Below are 12,765 nucleotides of genomic sequence, written 5' to 3'. Positions count from 1 at the left end.
ACCAGAACTGAGCACAGTACTCCAAGTGGGGTCTGACCAGGGACCTATATAGCTGCAACAATACCTCACGGCTCCTAAATTCAATTCCCCGATTGATGAAGGACGATACACCATATGCCTTCTGAACCACAGAGTCAACCTGTGCAGCCGCTTTGAGCGTCCTATGGACTCGGACCCCTTGATCCCTCTGATCCTCCACATTGCCAAGAGTCCTACCATTAAGGCTATTTTCTGCCATCGTATTTAACCTACCAAAATGAATCACTTCACACTTATCTGGGTTGAACTACATCTGCCATTTCTCAGCCCAACTTTGCATCCTATCTATGTTCCCCTGTAACCTCTGACAGCCCTCCAAACTATCCACAACACCCCCAACCTTTGTGTCATCTGCAAACTTACTAACCCACCCCTCCACTTCCTCATCCAGGTCGTTTATAAAAATTACAAAGAGCAAGGGTCCCAGTACAGATCCCTGAGGTACACCACTGGTCACCGACCTCCACGCAGAATACGACCCTTCAACAATCACTCTTTGCCTTCTGTGGGCCAGCCAGTTCTGAATCCACACTGCAATGTCCCCTTGGATCCCATGCCTCCTTATTTTCTCAATAAGCCTTGCATCGGGTACCTTATCAAATGCCTTGCTGAAATCCATATACACTACATCTACTGCTCTCCCTTCATTGATGTGTTTAGTCACATCCTCAAAAAAATTCAATCAGGCTCGTAAGGCAGGACCTGCCCCTGACAAAGCCATGCTGACTATTCCTAATCATATTATACCTCTCCAAATGTTCAAAAATCCTGCCTCTCAGGATCTTTTCCATTAGCTTACCAACCACTGAGGTGAGACTCACTGGTCTATAATTCCCTGGGCTATCCTACTCCCTTTCTTGAATAAGGGAACAACATCCACAACCCTCCAATCTTCCAGAACCTCTCCTGTCTCCATCGACGATGCAAAGATCATCATCAGAAGCTCCGCAATCTCTTCCCTCACCTCCCACAGCAGCCTGGGGTACATCTCATCCGGTCCCGGTGACTTATCCAACTTGATGCTTTCCAAAATTTTCAGCACCTCCTCCTTCCTAATATCTACATGTTCAAGCTTTTCAGCCCGCTGCAAGTCCCCACTACAATCCCCCAGATCTTTTTCCGTAGTGAATACTGACGTAAAGTATTCATTAAGTACCTCCACCATTTCTTCCGGATCCATACACACTTTCCCACTGCTGCACTTGATAGGCCCTATTCTTTCACATCTTATCCTCTTGCTCTTCACATACCTGTAGAATGCCTTGGGGTTTTCCTTAATCCTGCCCGCCAAGGCCTTCTCATGCCCCCTTCTGGCTCTCCTAATCTCCTTCTTAAGCTCTTTCCTATTAGCCTTATACTCTTCCAGATCCCTAACATTACCTAGCTCTCTGTACCTTTTGTAAGCTTTTCTTTTCCTTTTGACTAGATTTATTATAGCCTTTGTACACCACGGTTCCTGTATCCTCTCGTGACTCCCCTGTCTCATTGGAACGTGCCTATGCAGAACTCCACACAAATATCCCCTGAATATTTGCCACATTTCTTCCGTACTTTTCCCTGAGAACATCTGTCCCAATCTATTCTTCCAATTTCCTGCCTGAGAGCCTCATAATTCCCTTTACTCCAATTAAACACCTTTCTAGTCTTTCTGTTCCTATCTCTCTCCAGTGCTAATGTAAAGGAGATAGAATTATGATCACTATCACCAAAATGTTCACCCACAGAGAGATCTGACACCTGGCCAGGTTCATTTCCCAATACCAAATCAAGCACAGCCTCTCCTCTAGTCGGCCTATCTACATATTGTGTCAAGAATCCTTCCTGAACACACTTAAGAAACTCGTCCCCATCCAAACCCCTCACTGTCTGGAGATGCCAATCGATGTTTGGGAAATTAAAATCCCCCATCACAACAACTCTGTTATTCTCACACCTTTCTAGGATCTGCTTCCCTATCTGCTCCTCAATATCCCTGTTACTATTGGGTGGCCTATAAAAAACACCCAGTAAAGTAATTGACCCCTTCCTGTCTCTAACCTCCACCCACAGAGACTCCGTAGACAGTCCCTCCACGACGTCCACCTTTTCTGCAGCCATGACACTATCTCTGATCAACAGTGCCACTCCCCCACCTCTTTTACCTCCCTCCCTGTCCTTTCTGAAACATCTAAAATCCGGCACTTGAAGCAACCATTCCAGTCCCTGAGCCATCCAAGTCTCCATAATGGCCACCACATCATAGCTCCAAGTATTGATTCAAGCTCTAAGCTCATCCGCCTTGTTCACAATACTCCTTGTGTTAAAATAGACACATCTCAAACCTGTCTGAGCATGTCCCTTCTCTATCACTTGCCTATCATACCTACTACTAGCTTTCTCTACTTGAGAGCCAAACACCTCTTCCCAAGTCTCTCCAGTTCGGATCCCACCCCCTGACAATTCTAGTTTAAACCCTCCCCAGTCGCCTCAGTTCTTGTGCAGTGCTGAGTTTACACCAGCCTTGAAAAACTGGACATCAGTGCAGGTCACTTACCATCTCCAAGAAGGGAGAGTCCAGCTGTCTTTCGACGATATTCGACAGAACCTCTGTCCAAATCCCCCATTGACCACAAACTGTTGGTTAACTTTGACCAAACACACAATTACAGACAACAAACAAGCTGTCCTGATGCAGGGTGTCGACCCAAAACATTGATAATTCCTTTCCTCCCACAGATTCTCAGGCTTATTCCACACTGGTCTGTGGCTGCCGATATTGTGAATACATCATCTGAGAGGGAAACATGTTAGTGAATTGCAATATGTCTGGGTGGTGTGTCTCCCAAGGTTGAATAACCAGCAGCCAAAAAATGTGATGTTGAGGTCATATTGAATATTAGGGCTCCTGAATGAAGGGAATCTATAGCACGGAGGAGTGTGTGAAGCTAATGATGCTGGTGTTTGTGAGGTTATGAAATTTTTGCTGCATAGCTCCGTTTCCGTAAGGGTTTCCCTCTTCGTGACAAACTCCTGTGTGATCTCCTCTCACCCACTTAAGGGTGGACCTGGAGGCCTTCACAGAGTGCAGAGCCTGAGGCACATCAATAAATTGGCATCCCTGCATCAGGCAGTGGTCACGTGGAGCATCCCGAAGGTCCTGCAGCAGAAGGAGGTTATGGATCCTGTGGGATGGTTCCCTGAGCAGACCACCTTTAGGCAGAATGATGCACCAACAAGCACCAAGACTTCACCGGACTGGCAGTGAGAGTGGTCATCCCCATCAGAGCCTTCCTCCACAGCTGGAGTTTCACTCCCAATGCAGGCTGCCCTTGAGATGGTCGCAGTGCAGAAAAGATGATCGTCTATCTCCTTGTGGACTGTGCATTTGACAAGAAGGTCTGGAAAAGGGATGTGGTGGTCCTTGTTGAGGCTCCCACTGGGCAGCTGTGTCACAGCGGAATCTGTGATCTACAGGCTGCTCCCAGGGATGCATAATGAGGCATATAGATATACGTTGGAATGCCTGAAACTTGTCAGTCTTCCCGTGTAAAATGTCCACAAGTGAATGCTGATGACTGGCACATTCCAGGGTGCTGGAGTGTGTGCTGAAGGACACACTGAAGCTCAGTGCAGCCACCACAAAGGCTCTGTGGAGATGGACCACAGTCTACAATCCTGCCACCACCGAACACTGAGGGGCTGAACCCTGTGCAAATGCCTCTCAAATGCCTCAAGGGTTCACTGATGAGGGGGGAAACATGAATGGTGTTGACACATTTTCAGACAGTCTATTGAATTGATGATACAATGACTGTAGAGGAAGATGTGTACCAATTGTATTGACTGTATGGGTTATGAATAAGGTACATTTTTGAAATAAAATAATGGGATCCCTGTTCTTGCTCTTCACAACCTTCTTAAACCCATTAACTTTACCACTGATTCCAGGCAATGGCTAATCCCCCCTTCCCCCGTAGGATTGGGGCTGGCTTCAACAGGACCTGCAGGTTTCAATGGTTATTATGCACTGACAACATTGGATCCCTGTGGATCAATTCGCAGTGCGAGAAACACTCTGGTCCAAGATATAGAGCCTAAATGTCGCGTCTGTTCTGTACGAGGGGTGAAACATGCGCTGATCAGTCATGCGATCGCCGCGCACATTTTGCAACGCCATCCCCAGCCAGCCCCTGCCTGCCGGGATAATGGATGTTCCTGGAACGGGTCCAAGACCGGCTCGTTCACCCAGTGACTTGGCTAAGATCCAACTCTCGGTGAGCCGCGCTGTGGTGAACCACTTTGTCATCTCACCGTCGTTACCGTGTCCTGGTTCTAAAGTCGCTGCTTTTGAAAGTGACTCACTGCCAGTTACTTGTCTGAGAGGGCAGGTGCGTTGTTGCGTGAATGGAAGTCTCTTGATTCCGAAGCTGGGCAATGCCTTGAAAATCAGAGGAAGCCAACAAATTTCCTCTTGCAACCTTGGACAGACTCGTCAGCAGCTCCCTGGTTCAACTCTCTGCTTTATATTCCATTGCATCTCTTCCAATATCGTGAGCAATTAATTTAGGCTTGTCTTTGATTTCAATTAAAACGACATAATTCACACCGGTGTACCAGGCATTCCTGTGAACAGGAAGACGTGGGCCGGTCGATATTTTACACGTTCAGTGCAATTAAACATCACCTGAAAGACCAGAATAAAATATGAGCAGCGTGAAAGGGTTCCTCACACTGCTGAATAAGCAGTTGCGCACGGGGTGCGTGTGTACAGGAATTTGTAGGGAACAGCACCCAGTCTTGACGATGGTGTGACTGGAATACTGAAGGACTCAGTCGGGGTAAACATCGACCCTGTTTTATTCAAGACGTGCGTTGAGAGAGGCCGGTTTTATACTCTGACATGTCAATGTCTCAAGCAGGGGTTCTACTGAAGTGATACGGTGGGGAGGAGGAGAGGTGATGATTTTTTTAAAAGACATAAAGCGTGTCGGGAATCGAAGGTATCGATCATGCTCACGAAATGCAAATGCATGATCTCCGCACAGTCCCCGAATGCTTGCATTTAAAAAAAGAGACAAAGATGAGCTTTCAGTCTGTCGATACAGGCGTCAAAAGTCGAGATCGTCACCAGGTAGTTGTAGGTGTGTGTGCAACGCAGCCTGCCCCAGGAAGGGCGATCGCCAGTTAATGCCAAGCCGACCCTGTGCGCCGTTCCACAGGGGGAGAGCAGCCGGAGAGACGCGCGTCCCGTCTGGGCTCGGTGGTCAGCACCCTTCAAGCATTCCTTGGCCCGGCTGGGGTCTCTGCTCCGTGTAATAAACACAGAGCACCCGAAGGACACATATTTGTTGTTATGACGGGAAGGGTTACAAATATATTTAAAAACATACAGTAGATGTATAACTCGAGTGAAGAGAGCGCCACTTATATGTTTACATTTGGGAAGTAAAACATAAGACAAGAGTACAAGCCATGGTCTCCCTCTCTCCCACACACATTTGACCGGTTCCCCACCGCCTCTGCTCTGCTTCCACCACCGGCAGCTGCCCACCCCACCCCCCGGTCACCCTCTCCACTCTCCGCCCTCCCTTCTGTTGCTGCTCCGGCTCCCGCGTTCCCCCCGACCGACACCTTTCGGCTCAGTTGCTGGTGGTGGGACGCTATCCTGAGGGGAGGAGGGTGTGTGGGGTGGTGGTGGGTGGGTGAGGTGAGTACACGGCCCACATTTGTGTTGATTTACAAAGAGCCCGGCGCCCAGCAGCTTCCCCCCCCCCACCCTTCCCCGTATCCCGTGCATCTGTCTCACTTCCCCGATGAGGGAGCACATTCTAATCCCCGCCTCTTCACCTTTGCAGCATCGTGTCTCCCCCGGCCCCACAACACCCACCCAGGTCCTTCTCTATCACCGCCTTTGTCGCATCTCCATTCACGCCAGCTGGCTTTCTGATCTGACCCCTTTCTCCCTTCTCCCCCCCCCCCCGTTCCTATCTCTCTCTCTCACACACACACACACACACACACACACACATACACGCGCGTCCGAACCACTCTCCTATTGCAACCGCTTCCTGGATTTAAATCCCTTTCGCCGAGAGACTTGGGCTCCTTTTCAAGGCTGCATTGCTGGCTTATGTTTCTATAAACCCATCCGCACCATGCTTTGAAAAAAAATCTTGTGCAGCACAGTATCCCCACACCCCCACCGATCAGTCCCAATCCCGGCGTCCGTCTCATTCACTACATCTATTTAACCAACGCACCTTCCCTCCCTCCCCGCCCCTTCTCCCAGCACGAAGACTCTCTCCACCTCTTTTTTTTATATATTTCTGGCCATCCACTCCCTCGGCTTTGAGCTGATCCCTCCTTGTTCCAGCAGTCCATCAATTGCTCTCTCTCTCTCTCTCTCTCTCTCTCTGTCCTTCCTCATTCAGCCCATCTTGAGCACTAAGTCGGTCCCTCCTCTCTCTCCCACTAGCAGGAGCGCCGGCTACATTCTCATTCAGTATAGATCTCCTTACAGGATCAGACCTTCAAACCAATAGCCTCTACCGTTCATACACCCCTGGACTATGTTGCTGCAGCCGCCGCTGCTCCTGGTCGCTCAGATCTCCTCAGCCGGTCGGTAACGAGGAATATATCTATATATTACTAGATATATATATCTACATATAAAACATCCATCCAAAGTCTTGTCACACCGGCATGAAAAGAAGGAATCTGTCTCTCTCCTCAGCAACCGCGCACAGCCTGCAAGGTCGCTTGAACCGCCGGAGCTGGTACCACAGGGTCCTCGGCAACTTTATGCCGAAAAACCTTCAGCCCAGAACTCGCTGCACACCAGCCACGGAGAAGGACCGTCACTAGGTGAGAGAGCGGCGCTGGGGGGGAGGCCACACATTTAACTGGATTCCGTGTGCACATTTTGGTGGGGGAGGGTGAGGGGAGAGGGAAAGAGAGAGAGGGGGGGAATGGTCAGTCCCAGATACCAAGAACTGCAGTCTGTTTCACAGATGATATTAATGACAAGTTATGTTTTGATGGGTCACATCTAAATGCACATTGGAAATGTTCCTCGGATCCAGAGGGGATAGAAGCAAGGTAGAGGGATGTGCAAGTGTTAAATCTTGCCCTGATCATCCAATATTTATTCTTCGGAAACCCTTCCCTGCGGTGCGTTTGTGTGTGTATGTGCGTGTTGCGGATTGAACGCAGACCTGGTACATGTCGGTTTTGCAGAGTTCTGTGCCAAGGTGGGGGCTGACGGGGGGGGGGGGTGCTGTTTTGAGCAGTGGGATGTGTGGTGAGCGCGCTCAGCATGACAAGAGACTGGAGGTGACTGTTCGACTGCTTTGATGAACATGCGAGCATGGTGGGAGATATTTCACAGCAGGATTGAGGGAATGTGGATATTTCAATCACAAATGCTCTCCGCCTGTATTTATATTATCTGTTAACTCCACAATCAATTAAGCACATCATTGTGGGTTGAAGTTACTTTAGCTTTTTTTTAAAATTCATTTTCTGTTAGTTTTAGATTCCCGCGTGATTTCCTTTTCTGTATCTCGGTGAAATATTTCGCAGCCATACTTTGATCAGAAAACGAGCCTCTTACATTCAAAGTTTTCTTCAGAGGAGGGCTGCACTCTGCAGGAAGGTGGTGCCGGAGTAACCTCTTCCACTAGGAGGAGCCCTTACTCTACTTAACCCAAAGTTTGAGCACATTGAGGTTTGCAGCGGATCACTCGTCATTGTCTCTTTAAATGGGAACTATTAAAAATGCACCTCCAGTTTATTCTGTTGGGCACATTTGACGAAAGCGCCAATTTGTCCCTGCAACGGTTATGTAATATGCATTTTTTTCAAATCGCGTCGATTATGTCAACAGGGCCCTTGTATTTCAGGTTTAAAAGTTATTTATTGATGGGTTGGTTTGAAACTCCTGCCTCCCCCAGCTACCTGCGCCAATGCAAAAGTGCATCGGTGCAGGTGCACGGACATGACCGAAGACACCGATTGCAGAATGTTGTTGTTATTCAGGCTTCCTCTCCTGTTTCGTGTCGTTGGTCGTTACACCATTTGGCTCACTCGCGAGATATCCAGCAGCCCAGCCCAGCAAGGGCACACGGTTCCCTTGCATTTTGCTGGCTTCCAGTCGATAGACTCATAATGCACACCTGCTCTCTCCTCTCGTCCTCAGCAGTCGCTTCCAAAACCAAAATCCCATTGATAGACACAAGCAGAGAGCAAGTAAATGCGGGGATATCATGGGATCTGATGTAAGGTTACTGATCAGATCAAGTACTTCCCTTGTTCAACTTTATCAACTGGATCATAAATTACAAGCACTCTGCCTGGCTTCACCTTCCAAAAGGTTTGACAAAGCTTGCAAGGGATTGGCTGCAAAAGGGCTCGCACGGATCTTCACCTCCTCCTTTCTGAATCAGCATGCTATTTTCTGAATGTTACCCCTTCTGGCACAGACTTAAGTCCTGGCAAGCAGTGGAGGAAGCTTTGAGGGGCCGGTATGTGTTTTTACAGTTTTACTGCTGTGCTTAAAGCAAGTGAAAAAAAGGCTGCATCCTCCCACTGTGTAGCACTGGCTTTCTGTTGCCTCATTAATCACATTGAGTAGCTTCAGGATGCATTACCCACACCGGGCAATAAAACTGTAATTTATTAGAGGTGGGTTTCCTAATGGTTTGTCCATTGATGTGGACAGCATTCTTGATGAGAATTCACCCTTGCTGTGACACATACTAAACTCCATCTGAAGGCTTTACTGAAGGGCTGTTAGTAGTTCTCAATGAGCGAGCCTTGCAGAAGAGTCATGGAGTCATAGACTCCACTCCTTGAGCACAGGTGCACAAGGTTTGTGGTGTGTAAGCACAGACCAAACTGGTGCATAGCAGCAGACAGCCGATGTATTCAGGTAGCAATGAATAACGTGGCAGATAAGCTTGGAAAAGATATTTTTCTCTTAGCATCTTCCAGTTTAATCGGAATGGACATGCTTAAAGTTTGCAGTGAAGTCCTGTGTAATTAAATAGGTGAGTGGCCAATTTACTTTACTTCAAAGAAATTATTAATGGCCGGGATACTTGCAACTATTTCTTTGGTGGAAGTATTTCTCTGATGCAAACCTCCATAATCAGAATCAGATTTATTATCACTGACATATGACGTGAAATTTGTTGTTTTGCGGCAGCAGTACAGTGCAAGACATAAGAATCTATAAATTACAAAAATAAATAAATAGTGCAAAACAAAAGGAATAATGAGGTAGTGTTCATGGTTCATGGATTGTTAGAAATCTGATGGTGGAGGGCAAGAAGCTGTTCCTGAATCATTGAGTGTGGGTCTTCAGGCTCCTGTACCTCCTCCCCGATGGTAGTAATGAGAAGAGGGTATGTCCATATGTCTACTTCACACTTCTTGTCTTTGTCATTTCATCGCTAGCCTGATAGAAATTCACGGTGACCTTTATTTCCTTTCCTGTTTGTGTGAATCCATATGCTTAGACTAGTAAGTACAAGCATCTGATGGCATTCGGTGCCCAGGCAGTAGAGTGTGGGCATCCTCTGAGATCTGAACAGTGTGAACCTGGACATTTGTGGATATTTAAGAGATGCCACAAGGCATGATTTAAAGTCGAATATCAGCAGTCGCAAGGATGCAAGGTGCTCTGAAAGTTAAAACATGCTTTGGATAAGTATTTTCTTTATTCGGTTTGGAAGAAGGAGTATTCATGGGTGCATTTTAAATGTAATTTATACTTGGTGAGTAGATCCCTCTCTTATTACATAACTTCAAGTAATAAGAGAGGGATCTACTCACCAAGTGTAATATGAAGAGTTGTGTAATTAGTTGATGAAGGCCGTTGATGAACAAATATCTTCACGAGGACATTGGGTGTTTTGGAAGTGTGGAGATGAATGACAAAATTAAGCAACATGATCGTCTCTGGGTCCAGCATCATTCTTTATAAAATTAACTTTTCCATTCCTTTTACATGGATTTTAATTGGGTTAAAATCTCTCATAGAAAAAAAAATCTTCCTATGAATGCATGAAGGTGCATTTTGCTGTGTATGTTACATGGTATCATCGAGGTTATGGTGATATGAAATAATAGGGTAATCACTGAGAAAGGATGCTAAATTATTAGCAAATAACCTGAACTGATCAGATTGATTATAATAAAAAAAAAGCAAGAACTAAAGGCTGTTGAACTGAAAAAGTATTGGCAGGACCTTTTACTCCACACGAGAAATAGCTAAAATTTCTTGATTCCTATACTTAAATTCCAAGTACCTTTGACTAAATATTCCTCCCTATTATCTGAAGGCAACTGACTCAAACATACGTAAGATCATGGCAGAAGGCTTCAACCCCTTAATGAAGTTTTTCCCTTTAGTTAGATAATGGCTTGTTTATACCTCAACAACACAGTTTGGTTTGAATATCCTTGCTGAACAGGAATCTAAGGAAAGAGAGCTCCAGACTTCTATCAGCCTTTATGTGAAGAAGTCAACCCTGAACAGCTTAGCTCACATTTTGTTACATTGCCTACCCCATCAAATCCCCAGGACTTTATTGACACCTCAATCATCTCAGCCACTTATCTTGATTTCTTAAGAGAAAATCAACCTAGTGTATACAACCCTGACTAATCATTTAACCCTCTTAATCCCTGAATCATTCTGTAAATATATGCTATCAAACACCTTGACAAATATAATTCCACCTGAAATGCAGTCAGTAAAGCTGATCACAGTATACGGGAACTTAATTCATTTTTCTACGTGTCATTGGCAAGGTCAATATTTAATTCCATCCTGCAATGTCTTTCAAAGGGTGGCAATGAACCACCTTCTTAAACCGCTGCAGTCCTTTTGGTGAAAGGACTCCCATGGTGCTGATAGAAGGGGGTTCCAGCAATGATGAAAGAGGATGGTGATATATTTCCAAGTCAGGATGGTGTGTGACTTGGAGCGGAACCTGTAGGTTGTGGCATTCCTTTGGATCTGCTGACTTTGTCTTTCTTGGTGGAAGCAATTATGGGTTTGGGAGTTGCTGTCGGAGTAGCCAAGGTGAAGTGCCTTCTGCAGATGGTGTGCACTGCAACCACGGTGCTCTGGTGGTGAAGGGAATGAATGTTTAAAATGGTGGAGAGAGTGCCAATAACGCAGACTGTTTTGTGTCATCATGTCCAGCCTTCTACATTTCTCAAGACAATAGTGAATATTTGATTAGATATCAGCACTGAATGGAATAACCGTATTTCATTTGGTTCCAATTCTGGGCCATCTCTTTCATTAGAGCTGATGGTTAAAAACAGATCTCGAGAAGGTATCTGATATCAGTGAATTTCTGCCACCTACTGTATAATTGACCCAGAATTCATGATGCCCATTCAAAGTTTCAGAGAAGGAAGTTTAATCGAAAATGTCCACTAACATCTACCTCCAAGCAGCAGTTTGCAGTGATAATGTACTTTCTGATCCTGCCAAGGTCTAGTCTTTTGCATTCTCTATAACCTTCTCCAGCTCTACAGTCTCCAGGCTCCATTAACTCTGTCATGTTGAGCATTTCCAATTTTCATTATTCAACTATTGATGGCCAAGCCTTCAGACGTTTGAAACTCTGCAGTTCCCTCTCTAAACCTTACCACCTTTTAACCTTCCTTCCTTCAAGATATTAACTAACGCCAACTTCTTCAACAAAGCTTTTGGCTGGTATTCCCATAGCTCCTTTTGTGGCTCTCAACCACATTCTTGGTAACTCCTTGGGCTTTTTTGCTGTGTTGCCTTATAAATGCAAGTTGTGGTGGTTGACAGGTCTGTGAAAGTTTGACATTGGAAGTGGCTGGAAGCAGAATGAAGAGCAATAAGAATGGGAATAGTGAGGCAAGAGGGAAGGTTAGAAATGAATCTGAGACCGAAGGAAATTGTCTTTATTTCATATTAAAAGAAATGAATACCTTTTGTATAAATGTCATAGAGTCATAGAGTTGTACATCACAGAAACAGGCCCTTCAGCCCAACTCATTCATACTATTCAAATTGCCTACCTGAGCTCATCCCATTTGGCTGTGCACGGCCCATATCCCTCTAAACTTTTCCAATAGCCTGTCTAAATGTCTTTTAAACATTATCATTGTAACTGCCTCCATCATTTCATCTGGCAGCTCATTCCACATATCCACCATCCTCTGTGTGAAAAAGTTGTCCCTCAGGTCCCCTTTAAATCTTTTCCCTCTATTATATTCATTTACTAAGAGATTGTGTAATCGACAGATTTTTTTAATATATTTTATTGTTCTTTATGATTATCTATGCCATGATTGTTCTCCCGATCTCTTTATATTACGTGTACAAACATTGATGTTGTATATTAATCTATATTAATTTGAAAACTAATAAAAAGATTGAAAAAGAAAATAAATCTTTCCCCTCAGGTCCCCTTTAAATCTTTCCCCGATCACCTTAAACTTATCCCCTCTTGTTTTAGACTCCCCTACCTTGGCGAAAAGAACTGTGACCATCCACCTTATCTATGTCCCTCATGATTTTATAGACCTCTATAAGGTCATCCCTCAGTCTGCACAGTCTCTTCTTTATAACTCAAGCCCTTCAGTCCTGGTGAAATCCTTGTGAATCTTTTCTGCACCCTTTCCCGCTTAGTGATATCCTTCCTATAGCTGGGCAACCAGAACTGTACATAATACTCCCAAGTATGGTCTCGCCAA

At 45.5% G+C, this 12,765-nt stretch overlaps 1 protein-coding gene across 1 annotated transcript in view; it reads left to right on the top strand.

The window, feature by feature from the left end:
- Positions 1 to 6,390: 6,390 nt before the first annotated feature.
- brinp1 (bone morphogenetic protein/retinoic acid inducible neural-specific 1) overlaps positions 6,391 to 12,765 on the top strand; it is a 286,924-nt gene continuing 280,549 nt past the window's right edge. Inside the window, exons 1-2 of the mRNA XM_052037091.1 lie at positions 6,391 to 6,636; positions 6,752 to 6,882. The gene's annotated coding sequence lies outside the window, so the exon portion shown is untranslated. The remainder of the gene's footprint in view (positions 6,637 to 6,751; positions 6,883 to 12,765) is intronic.

Source organism: Pristis pectinata, chromosome 23 (genome assembly GCF_009764475.1).
Source record: "Pristis pectinata isolate sPriPec2 chromosome 23, sPriPec2.1.pri, whole genome shotgun sequence".
Taxonomy (NCBI): domain Eukaryota; kingdom Metazoa; phylum Chordata; class Chondrichthyes; order Rhinopristiformes; family Pristidae; genus Pristis; species Pristis pectinata.
Note: the sequence above shows the minus strand (reverse complement) of the source record. Positions and strands in the feature narration are given on the sequence as shown.